The following is a 17,419-nucleotide window of genomic DNA, read 5'->3' on the forward strand; positions in this document are numbered from 1 at the left end:
AACCCAAATCCAAATGGATATGGGTTCCAAAGTCTAACAAAAAAGGACCCGATTGGGTACCAAAAAGGAGATTTACTTAATGGTTTGCAGGCTCCAAAGAAGAAGAACAGATGGATACTAGATAGTGGATGTTCAAAGCACATGACAGGACATCCAGACCTTTTTACTGTTCTTCATCATAAAGAAGGAGGAACCGTCACCTTTGGAGATAACAACAAAGGTTTGATAATTGGTATTGAAAATATTGGTAACATAGATAAACCTCTTATCAAAGACGTTCTCCTTGTTAAAGGCTTAAAACATAACCTACTAAGTATCAGTCAAATGTGTGACACAGGTTATAATGTTAGCTTTAATCATGATGCATGCCTCATAGCAGACACCAATGAAAACATCATCTTAAAAGGTATAAGAAAGAATAACATATATGAACTATACCTAGAAAACATCACAGAACACTGCCTCATAGCTAATAATGACACTCAACATCTATGGCACATGAGAATGGGTCATGTCTAAATACATGTCTAAATTAGTTAAAGATAAGTTAGTACGTGGGTTACCCAAAATTTCTTTTAAAAAGGATTATTTTTGTGATGCATGTTAATTAGGAAAACTGTCAAAATCATCTTTCAAATCTAAAAATGTCATTTCAAGTAAAAGACCTTTAGAGCTTCTCCACCTGGATCTTTTTGGTCCTTCTAGAGTAGCTAGTCATAATCACAATAAATACGTTTTTGTTATTGTAGATGACTACTCAAGATTTACTTGGGTAATATTTTTGAAAAACAAAAGTGACACATTTTGTCAATTTGAAATCTTATGTAAAAAATTACAAAACGAAAAATCTTGTTCTATTGTTAAAATCCGTAGTGACCATGGAGGAGAATTTGAAAACGAACTTTTTAAAAATTTTTGTAACTTGCATGGTATTTCTCATAACTTTGCCTTTCCTAGAGCTGCACCTCAAAACGGTGTAGTAGAAAGAAAGAATAGAACCCTTCAGGAATCTGCCAGGACTATGCTCCAACACAATAATCTTGCAAAATCTTTTTGGGCAGAAGCTGTTCATACTGCATGCTACATAACAAATAGAGTTCTCATTAGACCCTTATTAAATAAAACTCCCTATGAACTATTCTATGACAGAACTCCAAGAATAGACTATTTCAAAGTCTTTGGATGTAAATGCTTTATCCTAAACACAAAAGATAGCCTAGATAAGTTTGATGCTAAATCTGTTGAAGGCATATTCTTAGGATATTCAAGTCATAGTAAAGCATACAGAGTTTTCAATAAGAGTCATAATACTATTGAAGAATCTATGCATGTTAGTTTTTGTGAATCTATTGATCAATCTGTTCATATACAAACTAATGATGATGATGTTGAAAGTACAGATTTATTTTTAGATAACACAGCTAAGTCTAATGAAGATGATCATCAAAGAAACTTTGTCGATATCAAAGATCATCCTCAAAAGTAGATTTTAGGAGAACTAACAAAGGGGGTTCAAACTAGAGCTCAGCTAGAATGGATTGCAAACATGGCATTCATTTCTCAACTTGAACCAAAGAAGATTGATGAAGCCATCATTGATGAGTTCTGGATGCTAGCCATGACTGAAGAACTGAATCAATTCCAAAGAAATGATGTTTGGGATCTTGTACCTAGACCAAAGGATCATCCAATCATTGGGACAAGATGGATCTTCAGAAACAAGCTAGACGAAGCAGGTAATGTTATAAGAAACAAGGCCAGACTAGTAGCTCAAGGATACAACCAGGAGGAAGGTATTGATTTTGATGAAACATTTGCTCATGTTGCTAGACTTGAATCTATTAGAATGCTCTTAGCATGTGCAAGCTATATGGATTTCAAATTATATCAAATGGATGTTAAAAGTGCTTTCCTAAATGGTTTTATAAATGAAGAAGTTTATGTAAAACAACCTCCAGGATTTGAATATGAACAATACCCAGATCATGTTTTTAAACTCAAACGTGCTTTATATGGTTTAAAACAAGCACCTCGTGCTTGGTATGATAGGCTTAAAACTTTTTTATTAAAAACTGGTGTTTCTGTTGGCAAAGCAGATTCTACATTATTTGTTAAAGTAGTGAATAATCATACCCTAATTGTTCAAATATATGTCGACGACATCATCTTTGGATCTTCTAACAGCACTCTTTGTGAAGATTTTTCTAAGTCCATGCAGAAAGACTTTGAAATGATCATGATGGGAGAACTCACCTACTTTCTTGGACTGCATATCAAGCAAACCAAGGATGGAGTTTTCATCAATCAATCTAAGTATGCTCGTGAATTTCTGAAGAGGTTCAATATGAACTCAACTGCTTCAAAATCTACTCCTATGAGCACTACTACTGTTTTGGACAAAGATGAAGATGGTAAGTCTGTTGATACAAAGGTATACCGAGGTATGATAGGATCACTTCTTTATTTAACTGCTAGCCGTCCAGATATTATGTTCAGTGTTTGCTTGTGTGCTAGATTTCAGTCAAATCCAAAAGAATCACATCTTAAAGCTGTAAAAAGAATAATGAGATATTTAAAAGACACAGTTGATTTTGGATTATTCTATTCAAAATCCTCTACATTTGATCTAATCTCATACAGCGATGCTGACTTTGCTGGAAGTAAATCTGACAGAAAAAGCACAAGTGGAACATGTCATATGCTAGGGCACTCACTAGTATCATGGTTCAGTAAGAAACAAAACTGTGTATCCTTATCAACTACTGAAGCCGAATACATTGCTGCTAGCCTAGCCTGTACACAAGTCATCTGGATGAAACAAACTTTGAAAGATTTTGGTTTAAAATTCGAAAATACAACTATTTTATTTGATAACATAAGTGCTATAAACCTTTCCAAAAATCCTGTTTTACATTCTCAAACTAAACACATTCAAATTAGACATCACTTTCTAAGAGAACAAGTCTTAAATAATATAATTAAACTAGAAATTATACCCACAGATAAACAACTAGCAGACATCTTTACTAAACCTTTAAAAAATGAAGATTTTATAAGAATAAGAAGAGAGCTAGGTATATGTAAATTGAATGATATATAAAACTAAAATATTAAGTTCACTCGAGTTCATAATATTTACTAAATTCATCTTAATAAGGATAATAAAAGATCTTTAAAAATTTTAATAATCGTGTCTTCCTTTCACATTTTTTTTGGTTTACAAAAGAATCATTTCTAAGGGTCTCGAATACCACAAATTGCCTTAAAAAGTTGAAACTTCATGTCAAAGTACATTCTACCTCTTGTCATATCATCTTTTACATCACTTTCATAATTATTGTTTCTCATAACTTGACTTTCTCTTTACTATATAGTTACTTTAGTTACTTTTCTCTCTCTCACACATACGATTTGAATCTCCATTCATAACTTTGACTCCTTTACTATTTTCCTAAAGAAACTATGAACTCGTTCAATCGAATTCCTTCAAAACCTTGTTCCTCAAACCAAAACTTCTATGAATAACAACACATTCTTTATGTCTTTCATTTTGTCACCTTTCAAGTACACATTAATAATCACACTTTGTCCTATCCTCCTCCACGCATACCCATGAGTACTACCTTCTTTAAATATAAGTATTATGACACTCTTTCATATCACTCATCTCATAACATCCTTTCATCACCTTTTGTCCTCTTGTGACAACCCCTCATACGAATAACAATCTTCTACACTTCAACCCATGCACTATATTTTAATAACACCCACTTGTTTCTTGTTTTAGTAGGCCATCATTGCTCACTTTTTTTTCTCTCTCTCTCTATCTCTCTTCACGAGTTTCTCTCAAAACAACTTTATGTCTAATCACAATATCTTCTTCTTTCCATCATTATCACTCCTCTCTCTCACGATAGGCTAGCCGATCTTCAACAAAATAGTATATTCCTCATATTCAAATGATATATCTCTTTCTTTGTCCTTTCAATATACTTCTCTAAAACTTGTGTCAAAATTTGATTATTTATCAATCGATCTTTTTGTTGCTACATTTCACGTAAAATATACAACTTATCATCTACTATTTTTGTTGCTAATTTTTTACTATATCATCCACTATATCATAGCCTATGTACAATCAATTATCGTCTTTAGCAATCATGACCTTTTTCATATTGTATATCTTTCTCTCCAATCAAGACTCATTAAAAACTTCCTCAAGAAAAACTTCATCTTATGTCACTCACACATCTCTATTTGTCTTATTCCAAACACATTCTTCACGTATACTCTCCATAAAGTAGAAACATCTTATAAAAAGAATATTTGTCTCTATTAGGCCATTATTTCACCTCATCTCTCGAAAACCTTTAACAAAACCATAAAAATTCACTCTTTTGACTTTATCACACATCAAGTCACTCCATACATGACACAAACTCACAATTTGATAACACTCTCACATGATAATTCTTTCTTATATAAAAGAATAATTCGAAACCATGTCCTCCTAGACTTCTTCTCAAATATAATACACTATCTTCTAAAAATTGATTTGATTTGTCATTCACAAGCCTCTTAATTCACACCTCACGGATTTCCTCTTTCAACTAAAATCTAAAAATCACCCACTTCCAATGTCATTCATTTCATATCAACAATTATATTCTTCTTTCTATTTAATCAATTGGTTCATCTCTCACCATTCCATTCGAAATTCTCTATCCTCATACAAACTCTCTCTCATTTCAAGCTCCATTCTCTCCTAGTGCTTTATTTTCAAGACATTCGATAATGGCTTCCTCCTCCACCAATGTGATCACCTCCGCAGATCTACGTTACCCAGACCTTGTTCAACACTTTCAGTACATTAGCACCTTGCCAATTCAAACTGGCAAACTAGTAAACTTCGACGCCTTCACATCCCTTGACCTCCATACCTCTCTTCAAGATTTTGTTCCCATCTTAGGAACGACTAACTCCATGACCTACTATCCTCATCTCATCAAAATTTTCTATACCAACCTCTCTCAAGACCGTGACCACACCACCATTACATCCATGGTACATGGAAAACTCATCTCCTTCAATATCTCTCAACTAGGCTGCATTCTAAACCTTTCTTCCTATGGCATTGAGCTTCCTAACATAGTTCCGATAGATCAAACTGTGTTTAAGAAAGTCCTTTTCTCCACTCGCTGCACCCATTTTCCATGGCATACGAGCAATCTGAAACCTCATGCTCTAATGCTCTCACACATCCTCTCATCCAACGTCTTTCCAAAGCTTCCCTCCAAGGGTTTCATGGCAAACGAAATCTCACTTCTCCTATATGCAATCTTCTGCAACTTTCCCATCAACTGGTCCAGTATCATTTTCAATAACATGATCAATTTTCGAACCTTCCACTCTCTTCCCTTCGGGTACTTCATCACCCATATTCTTCAGCACTTCCAAGTGCCTCTCCACCAAGACATCGTTCACCGGTCTGTTCATGCATTCGATGACTCATACCTCCCTGAGGAAGGGTCCCCTCGAGACCACTCTGACGATGAAAGCACCAGTGAAGCCGATCCCCCAGCAAGCTCTGACCACGACATCTTCTCTACCCTCGTCGACATCCAAAATACACAGGCTCCACTTCTCAGGAATCAAGCCTCTCTTCAACAGGCCTTTGACTCCTTGACAATGGGCCAAGATTCAAGTCGCCGCCGCCGCAAGCTCAATCCCACTGACTCTGACTAAAACTCTTTGTCTGTGATAAACTCATTTTTTGGTCTGTAATAACTTTTTTACTCTGATCCCTTCCTTTTTGTCCATGACAAAGGGGGAGAAAACCTGTCTCCATTATCGGAGAAATATTCTCTCTTTAAACATTATTTCACTTTTTTATCATATTATTATTTCTTTGCATAATGTCTTTTTGACAGGGGGAGCATATTTTGTCATCATCAAAAAGGGGGAGAATGTTGAGAAACTCGGTTTTGATGTCACATAATATGATACACTGTCTCATTTGATTTTATATGATATGATAATATGTCCTCTTGAAATAATGTTATATTATGACTGAATATGTTTTGCCATAAATCTAACGAGTATTTGATGCAAGGATATCTCACCCAATAAGGATGGAGACTTCCTGTTCAAGTACAACTATGGTGCAATCATACTCCTTGAAGAAAAAGCTTGATGAGCCATGCATTCCTAAAGTTCAAATGAAGAGATCGGCTACCTTAAGATGAAGACTTTTTTTTTCTTTAGAGTCATATGTAACAGAACCTTCAGGAACTTGCATATTGAATATTACATACTCATTCACAAACACTATATCATAAAAGTATACGATAGTTTCAAAAAGCTCCTTTTTGAAAACCAATAATTGTACCTTCTTACAACCTTTTATGAAAAAGACATTTTGTCATGTAATAATTGTACCTTACACTATATACAAGACAACATGAAAAGGAATGTAGGAAAAAGACAAAAACATAAAATCGGCTACATGGAGAAAACAAATATAATATGTTTTTGAAAAGACTCTAGAAATATTTTTAATATAAGAAGAAGACAAAAACATAAAATCGACTACAAAAGAAAAACAAATAAAATATGTTTTAACAAGACTTTAGTTATCTTCTTTAAAGAAATGTTTTTTTTATATAAGAAGAAGACAAAAACATAAATCGGCTACACAAAAGAAAAACAAATAAAATATGTTTTTGAAAGGACTCTAGTTACTTTTTTCATAACCATAGAATGTCGACTTACTTGAAGTCATCATTCTCTTTACAAAGCATTAAATGCCTCCTGTAACAAATCCTTGTTAATATCCTTCTCAAAGAATGTCGACCTTCTTTTGGTCCTCATTCTCTCTGGAGACTTTGAAATACACAACATAAAGAAAACACTTGACATGACTATGTACAAATAAATATCTCAAAGCACTCATTGTACTTACACTCATTTAAAGCAAAGAAGTACTAATGTACCTCAAATCATTAATTAGAATAAAGACAAAACTACAACCCAACGTTCAATGTACTATTGTAAGAAATAGACTTTTTACATAAAATATGTATTACCTAAAATATTACAACGACTAGTGTACCCTCTATTCTACTTTTATGGAAAAAGGTATTCTCGAATTTATCTAAAAGATATTTTTTGAGATGACATAACATTTCACATTTCAAAAAGTTACAATTCCAAAATGTAACGACTACTTTTTAAAAGCTATATAAACACACTCAAATAAACTATTCAAACAATGGAATGGAATAGACGTGTGAGCTTACAACGAGAAAAATTTCTATTCGATATTTGAAAAGTGAGCCTTGAAAAAGAAAGAGAAAAAGGAAAGAAAGAAAAGAGAAAAAGTCAAGTCCAGCTCTTTGACAAAGAGTATCCTCTGAGTGACAAACAGAACATTCTGAGAATCCTTCATTCGTGCATTCATATCATTCTGAAGGTTCTATAGGAAGTATTATAACTCTCTTATTCACTGTATTCCTTCTTTGTTGAAAGAAGTAGACCTCTGTGAAAGAGGGTGTTGCCCTTCTCTGTTAAGAGAAGAAGACCTCTGTGAAAGAGGGTGTTGTCCTTCTCTGTTGAGAGAAGAAGACCTCTGGGGAAGAGGGTGTTGTACTATTTATCCGGTGACTCGGATGTTATAGTGGAAAGCTCAAGTGGTTTGCTTGGGGCTGGATGTAGGTCAGGATACTGACCGAACCAGTATAAATTCTGTGTTTTATGTGTTGTGCCTTATTGCTTAATTATTTTATTTTATCGATCATTTTCATAGTTTACTATTCACCCCCCTCTAGTGGATATTCATTTGGTATCAGAGCAGGTTTGCTGGTTTCGACGTAACAAGTCTTCCAGCACAAATGGCATCTACTTCCTATGCTCGTGATATTGAAGGTCAACACGCATCTCGTCCTCCTTTCTTCAATGGCTCCAACTATGGATATTGGAAGTGCAGAATGGCTATCTTTCTCAAATCCATAGACTTTGCTGTATGGAAAATTGTTGAGCATCCATACACATCTCCATCTGCAGACTATAACTTATGGTCTGATGAAGAAAAGAAAATGGCAAACCTAAATGCAAAGGCTATGAATGCCTTATATTGTGCCATTGATCAGAATGAATTCAACAGAATATCTATATGTGAATCTGCATATGACATTTGGCATTCTTTGGAGGTTATTCATGAAGGAACCAACAAAGTGAAAGAAGACAAAATCTCATCTCTTGTTAGAAAATATGAGTTGTTCAAAATGAACAAAGATGAACCCATCAAAGAGATGTTCACTAGATTCACCAACATCACCAATGATCTGAAATCTCTGGGTGTAACATATTCCCAGACAGAAAAGGTGAAGAAAATCTTGAGATCTCTCACAACTGATTGGGAGAAAAAGACTACTGCTATTGAAGAAGCTCAAGATTTATCTAAGCTTACTTTGGACGACTTAATAGGCAATCTTATGGCCTATGAAGTCCACATGAAAGAAAGAAGGGAAGAAGAGCAACCAGTAAAGAAAACTCTAGCTTTCTCAGCCCTATCTCAGAATGAAGACTCAGATAAAGAATCAGAAATTGCGCTACTTACCAGAAAATTCTAGCGCTTCATGAGAAGGAACCGGCTTCCAAACAGGCACAAGGAAAGAAAAGATCCTAAAGAAGATCCCATGTTCTTTCAGTGTAATAAGCCAGGCCACTTAAAACGTGACTGTCCCCTTCTCAAAAGAAAGTCCAAGACTGAGGAACCAAAGAAGAGGTTCTTCAAGAAAAAGGCTCTGCATGCTCAATGGGATGATTCAGAACCATCCACTAGTGAAGAGTCAAGTGATGATGAAGTCGAAACTGCAAATATATGCTTCATGGCAAACGAAAGTTCGGTAAGTGAAATCTCTGATTTTTCCTTTGAAGAACTTCTAGATGCTTTTCAAGAACTATTTGAAGAATCTAGAAAATTGAGTTTCAAAAATAAAGATTTAAAATCTGAAAATTTAAAGCTTTCCCAAGAAAATGAAAAACTCAGCAGTGAAAGTTCTGAGTTGAAAAAGAAAAATCTTATGCTTATGTCTGAAATTTCTTCTACTAGCCCCAAAACTAAAAATCTGCAAGTAGAAATTTCAGAGCTAAAAAGTAAAACTGAGAACCTCATGAAAATGGTTTTCAAGTTTACTAAAGGTAAAGAGAACTTGGATAAACTCTTATCCTCTCAGAAGGTCTCTTTTTACAAGAATGGTATTGGCTATTCTCATTTCAAAAAGCCTTCTTGTATGAATCAAAAGACCACGTTTGTGAAAAGTTCATCTGAACCATATAAGGAGCATTATAATGACAATCTTTTTAACTCCTCTAAAGATATAGACAAACCCAAATCCAAATGGATATGGGTTCCAAAGTCTAACAAAAAAGGACCCGATTGGGTACCAAAAAGGAGATTTACTTAATGGTTTGCAGGCTCCAAAGAAGAAGAACAGATGGATACTAGATAGTGGATGTTCAAAGCACATGACAGGACATCCAGACCTTTTTGTTGTTCTTCATCATAAAGAAGGAGGAACCGTCACCTTTGGAGATAACAACAAAGGTTTGATAATTGGTATTGGAAATATTGGTAACATAGATAAACCTCTTATCAAAGACGTTCTCCTTGTTAAAGGCTTAAAACATAACCTACTAAGTATCAGTCAAATGTGTGACACAGGTTATAATGTTAGCTTTAATCATGATGCATGCCTCATAGCAGACACCAATGAAAACATCATCTTAAAAGGAATAAGAAAGAATAACATATATGAACTATACCTAGAAAACATCACAGAACACTGCCTTATAGCTAATAATGACACTCAACATCTATGGCACATGAGAATGGGTCATGTCTAAATACATGTCTAAATTAGTTAAAGATAAGTTAGTACGTGGGTTACCCAAAATTTCTTTTAAAAAGGATTATTTTTGTGATGCATGTCAAATAGGAAAACTGTCAAAATCATCTTTCAAATCTAAAAATGTCATTTCAAGTAAAAGACCTTTAAAGCTTCTCTACCTGGATCTTTTTGGTCCTTCTAGAGTAGCTAGTCATAATCACAATAAATACGTTTTTGTTATTGTAGATGACTACTCAAGATTTACTTGGGTAATATTTTTGAAAAACAAAAGTGACACGTTTTGTCAATTTGAAATCTTATGTAAAAAATTACAAAACGAAAAATCTTGTTCTATTGTTAAAATCCGTAGTGACCATGGAGGAGAATTTGAAAACGAACTTTTTGAAAATTTTTGTAACTTGCATGGTATTTCTCATAACTTTGCCTTTCCTAGAGCTGCACCTCAAAATGGTGTAGTAGAAAGAAAGAATAGAACCCTTCAGGAATCTGCCAGGACTATGCTCCAACACAATAATCTTGCAAAATCTTTTTGGGCAGAAGCTGTTAATACTGCACGCTACATAACAAATAGAGTTCTCATTAGACCCTTATTAAATAAAACTCCCTATGAACTATTTTATGACAGAACTCCAAGAATAGACTATTTCAAAGTCTTTGGATGTAAATGCTTTATCCTAAACACAAAAGATAGCCTAGATAAGTTTGATGCTAAATCTGTTGAAGGCATATTCTTAGGATATTCAAGTCATAGTAAAGCATACAGAGTTTTCAATAAGAGTCATAATACTATTGAAGAATCTATGCATGTTAGTTTTTGTGAATCTATTGATCAATTTGTTCATATACAAACTAATGATGATGATGTTGAAAGTACAGATTTATTTTTAGATAACACAGCTAAGTCTAATGAAGATGATCATCAAAGAACCTTTGTCGATATCAAAGATCATCCTCAAAAGCATATTTTAGGAGAACTAACAAAGGGGGTTCAAACTAGAGCTTAGCTAGAATGCATTGCAAACATGGCATTCATTTCTCAACTTGAACCAAAGAAGATTGATGAAGCCATCATTGATGAGTTCTGGATGCTAGCCATGACTGAAGAACTGAATCAATTCCAAAGAAATGATGTTTGGGATCTTGTACCTAGACCAAAGGATCATCCAATCATTGGGACAAGATGGATCTTCAGAAACAAGCTAGACAAAGCAGGTAATGTTATAAGAAACAAGGCCAGACAAGTAGCTCAAGGATACAACCAGGAGGAAGGTATTGATTTTGATGAAACATTTGCTCATGTTACTAGACTTGAATCTATTAGAATGCTCTTAGCATATGCAAGCTATATGGATTTCAAATTATATCAAATGGATGTTAAAAGTGCTTTCCTAAATGGTTTTATAAATGAAGAAGTTTATGTAAAACAACCTCCAGTATTTGAAAATGAACAATACCCAGATCATGTTTTTAAACTCAAACGTGCTTTATATGGTTTAAAACAAGCACCTCGTGCTTGGTATGATAGGCTTAAAACTTTTTTATTAAAAACTGGTGTTTTTGTTGGCAAAGCAGATTCTACATTATTTGTTAAAGTAGTGAATAATCATACCCTAATTGTTCAAATATATGTCGACGACATCATCTTTGGATCTTCTAACAGCACTCTTTGTGAAGATTTTTCTAAGTCCATGCAGAAAGACTTTGAAATGAGCATGATGGGAGAACTCACCTACTTTCTTGGACTGCATATCAAGCAAACCAAGGATGGAGTTTTCATCAATCAATCTAAGTATGCTCGTGAACTTCTGAAGAGGTTCAACATGAACTCAACTGCTTCAAAATCTACTCCTATGAGCACTACTACTGTTTTGGACAAAGATGAAGATGGTAAGTCTGTTGATACAAAGGTATACCGAGGTATGATAGGATCACTTCTTTATTTAACTGCTAGGCGTCCAGATATTATGTTCAGTGTTTGCTTGTGTGCTAGATTTCAGTCAAATCCAAAAGAATCACATCTTAAAGCTGTAAAAAGAATAATGAGATATTTAAAAGACACAGTTGATTTTGGATTATTCTATTCAAAATCCTCTACATTTGATCTAATCTCATACAGCGATGCTGACTTTGCTGGAAGTAAATCTGACAGAAAAAGCACATGTGGAACATGTCATATGCTAGGGCACTCACTAGTATCATGGTTCAGTAAGAAACAAAACTGTGTATCCTTATCAACTACTGAAGCCGAATACATTGTTGCTAGCCTAGCCTGTACACAAGTCATCTGGATGAAACAAACTTTGAAAGATTTTGGTTTAAAATTCGAAAATACAACTATTTTATGTGATAACACAAGTGCTATAAACCTTTCCAAAAATCATGTTTTACATTCTCAAACTAAACACATTCAAATTAGACATCACTTTCTAAGAGAACAAGTCTTAATTAATATAATTAAACTAGAATTTATACCCACAGATAAACAACTAGCAGACATCTTTACTAAACCTTTAAAAAATGAAGATTTTATAAGAATAAGAAGAGAGCTAGGTATATGTAAATTGAATGATATATAAAACTAAAATATTAAATTCACTCGAGTTCATAATATTTACTAAATTCATCTTAATAAGGATAATAAAAGATCTTTAAAAATTTTAATAATCGTGTCTTCCTTTCACATTTTTTTTGGTTTACAAAAGAATCATTTCTAAGGGTCTCGAATACCACAAATTGCCTTAAAAAGTTGAAACTTCATGTCAAAGTACATTCTACCTCTTGTCATATCATCTTTTACATCACTTTCATAATTATTGTTTCTCATAACTTGACTTTCTCTTTACTATATAGTTACTTTTCTCTCTCTCACACATACGATTTGAATCTCCATTCATAACTTTGACTCCTTTACTATTTTCCTAAAGAAACTATGAACTCCTTCAATCGAATTCCATCAAAACCTTGTTCCTCAAACCAAAACTTCTATGAATAACAACACATTCTTTATGTCTTTCATTTTGTCACCTTTCAAGTACACATTAATAATCACACTTTGTCCTATCCTCCTCCACGCATACCCATGAGTACTACCTTCTTTAAATATAAGTATTATGACACTCTTTCATATCACTCATCTCATAACATCCTTTCATCACCTTTTGTCCTCTTGTGAAAACCCCTCATACGAATAACAATCTTCTATACTTCAACCCATGCACAATATTTTAATAACACCCACTTGTTTCTTGTTTTAGTAGGCCATCATTGCTCACTTTTTTTTTTCTCTCTCTCTCTCTATCTCTCTTCACGAGTTTCTCATTGTTTCTCTCAAAACAACTTTATGTCTAATCACAATATCTTCTTCTTTCCATCATTATCACTCCTCTCTCTCACGATAGGCTAGCCGATCTTCAACAAAATAGTATATTCCTCATATTCAAATGATATATCTCTTTCTTTGTCCTTTCAATATACTTCTCTAAAACTTGGGTCAAAATTTGATTATTTATCCATCGATCTTTTTGTTGCTACATTTCACGTAAAATATACAACTTATCATCTACTATTTTTGTTGCTAATTTTTTACTATATCATCTACTATATCATAGCCTATGTACAATCAATTATCGTCTTTAGCAATCATGACCTTTTTCATATTGTATATCTTTCTCTCCAATCAAGACTCATTAAAAACTTCCTCAAGAAAAACTTCATCTTATATCACTCACACATCTCTATTTGTCTTATTCCAAACACATTCTTCACGTATACTCTCCATAAAGTAGAAACATCTTATAAAAAGAATATTTGTCTCTATTAGGCCATTATTTCACCTCATCTCTCGAAAACCTTTAACAAAACCATAAAAATTCACTCTTTTGACTTTATCACACATCAAGTCACTCCATACATGACACAAACTCACAATTTGATAACACTCTCACATGATAATTCTTTCTTATATAAAAGAATAATTCGAAACCATGTCCTCCTTGACTTCTTCTCAAATATAATACACTATCTTCTAAAAATTGATTTGATTTGTCACTCACAAGCCTCTTAATTCACACCTCACGAATTTCCTCTTTCAACTAAAATCTAAAAATCACCCACTTCCAATGTCATTCATTTCATATCAACAATTATATTCTTCTTTCTATTTAATCAATTGGTTCATCTCTCACCATTCCATTCGAAATTCTCTATCCTCATACAAACTCTCTCTCATTTCAAGCTCCATTCTCTCCTAGTGCTTTATTTTCAAGACATTCGATAATGGATTCCTCCTCCACCAATGTGATCACCTCCGCAGATCTACGTTACCCAGACCTTGTTCAACACTTTCAGTACATTAGCACCTTGCCAATTCAAACTGTCAAACTAGTAAACTTCGATGCCTTCACATCCCTTGACCTCCATACCTCTCTTCAAGATTTTGTTCCCATCATAGGAACGACTAACTCCATGACCTACTATCCTCATCTCATCAAAATTTTCTATACCAACCTCTCTGAAGACCGTGACCACACCACCATTACATCCATGGTACATGGAAAACTCATCTCCTTCAATATCTCTCAACTAGGCTGCATTCTAAACCTTTCTTCCTATGGCATTGAGCTTCCTAACATAGTTCCGATAGATCAAACTGTGTTTAAGAAAGTCCTTTTCTCCACTCGCTGCACCCATTTTCCATGGCATACGAGCAATCTGAAACCTCATGCTCTAATGCTCTCACACATCCTCTCATCCAACGTCTTTCCAAAGCTTCCCTCCAAGGGTTTCGTGGCAAACGAAATCTCACTTCTCCTATATGCAATCTTCTGCAACTTTCCCATCAACTGGTCCAGTATCATTTTCAATAACATGATCAATTTTCGAACCTTCCACTCTCTTCCCTTCGGGTACTTCATCACCCATATTCTTCAGCACTTCCAAGTGCCTCTCCACCAAGACCACTCTGACGATGAAAGCACCAGTGAAGCCGATCCCCCAGCAAGCTCTGACCACGACATCTTCTCTACCCTAGTCGACATCCAAAATACACAGGCTCTACTTCTCAGGAATCAAGCCTCTCCTCAACAGGCCTTTGACTCCTTGACAATGGGCCAAGATTCAAGTCGCCGCCGCCGCAAGCTCAATCCCACTGACTCTGACTAAAACTCTTTGTCTGTGATAAACTCATTTTTTGGTCTGTAATAACTTTTTAATACTTTTGGACTGTAATATTTGGTCTGTAATAACTCTTTTACTTTGATCCGTTCCTTTTTGTCCATGACAAAGGGGGAGAAAACCTGTCTCCATTATCGGAGAAATATTCTCTCTTTAAACATTATTTCACTTTTTTATCATATTATTATTTCTATGCATAATGTCTTTTTGACAAGGGGAGCATATTTTGTCATCATAAAAAAGGGGGAGAATGTTGAGAAACTCGGTTTTGATGTCACATAATATGATACACTGTCTCATTTGATTTTATATGATATGATAATATGTCCTCTTGAAATAATGTTATATTATGACTGAATATGTTTTGCCATAAATCTAACGAGTATTTGATGCAAGGATATGTCACCCAATAAGGATGGAGACTTCCTGTTCAAGTACAACTATGGTGCAATCATACTCCTTGAAGAAAAAGCTTGATGAGCCATGCATTCCTAAAGTTCAAATGAAGAGATCGGCTACCTTAAGATGAAGACTTTTTTTCTTCTTTAGAGTCATATGTAACAGAACCTTCAGGAACTTGCATATTGAATATTACATACTCATTCATAAACACTATATCATAAAAGTATACGATAGTTTCAAAAAGCTCCTTTTTGAAAACCAATAATTGTACCTTCTTACAACCTTTTATGAAAAAGACATTTTGTCATGTAATAATTGTACCTTACACTATATATAAGACAACATGAAAAGGAATGTAGGAAAAAGACAAAAACATAAAATCGGCTACATGGAGAAAACAAATATAATATGTTTTTGAAAAGACTCTAGAAATATTTTTAATATAAGAAGAAGACAAAAACATAAAATCGACTACAAAAGAAAAACAAATAAAATATGTTTTAACAAGACTTTAGTTATCTTCTTTAAAGAAATGTTTTTTTTATATAAGAAGAAGACAAAATCATAAATCGGCTACACAAAAGAAAAAAAAATAAAATATGTTTTTGAAAGGACTCTAGTTACTTTTTTCATAACCATAGAATGTCGACTTACTTGAAGTCATCATTCTCTTTACAAAGCATTAAATGCCTCCTGTAACAAATCCTTGTTAATATCCTTCTCAAAGAATGTCGACCTTCTTTTGGTCCTCATTCTCTCTGGAGACTTTGAAATACACAACATAAAGAAAACACTTGACATGACTATGTACAAATAAATATCTCAAAGCACTCATTGTACTTACACTCATTTAAAGCAAAGAAGTACTAATGTACCTCAAATCATTAATTAGAATAAAGACAAAACTACAACCCAACGTTCAATGTACTATTGTAAGAAATAGACTTTTTACATAAAATATGTATTACCTAAAATATTACAACGACTAGTGTACCCTCTATTCTACTTTTATGGAAAAAGGTTTTCTCGAATTTATCTAAAAGATATTTTTTGAAATGACATAACATTTCACATTTCAAAAAGTTACAATTCCAAAATGTAACGGCTACTTTTTAAAAGCTATATAAATACACTCAAATAAACTATTCAAACAATGGAATGGAATAGACGTGTGAGCTTACAACGAGAAAAATTTCTATTCGATATTTGAAAAGTGAGCCTTGAAAAAGAAAGAGAAAAAGGAAAGAAAGAAAAGAGAAAAAGTCAAGTCCAGCTCTTTGACAAAGAGTATCCTCTGAGTGACAAACAGAACATTCTGAGAATCCTTCATTCGTGCATTCATATCATTCTGAAGGTTCTATAGGAAGTATTGTAACTCTGTTATTCACTGTATTCCCCTTCTCTGTTGAGAGAAGAAGACCTCTGTGAAAGAGGGTGTTGCCCTTCTCTGTTGAGAGAAGAAGACCTCTGTGAAAGAGGGTGTTGTCCTTCTCTGTTGAGAGAAGAAGACCTCTGGGGAAGAGGGTGTTGTACTATTTATCCGGTGACTCGAATGTTATAGTGGAAAGCTCAAGTGGTTTGCTTGGGGACTGGATGTAGGTCTGGATACTGACCGAACCAGTATAAATTCTGTGTTTTATGTGTTGTGCCGTATTGCTTAATTATTTTATTTTATCGATCATTTTCATAATTCACTATTCACCCCCCCTCTAGTGGAATTTCATTTGGTATCAGAGCAGGTTTGCTAGTTTCGACGTAACAAGTCTTCCAGCACAAATGGCATCTACTTCCTATGCTCGTGATATTGAAGGTCAACACGCATCTCATCCTCCTTTCTTCAATGGCTTCAACTATGGATATTGGAAGTGCAGAATGGCTATCTTTCTCAAATCCATAGACTTTGCTGTATGGAAAATTGTTGAGCATCCATACAC

This window comes from Nuphar pumila, chromosome 12 (genome assembly GCF_984573655.1).
Source record: "Nuphar pumila chromosome 12, dmNupPumi1.hap1.1, whole genome shotgun sequence".
In the NCBI taxonomy this organism is placed as follows: domain Eukaryota; kingdom Viridiplantae; phylum Streptophyta; class Magnoliopsida; order Nymphaeales; family Nymphaeaceae; genus Nuphar; species Nuphar pumila.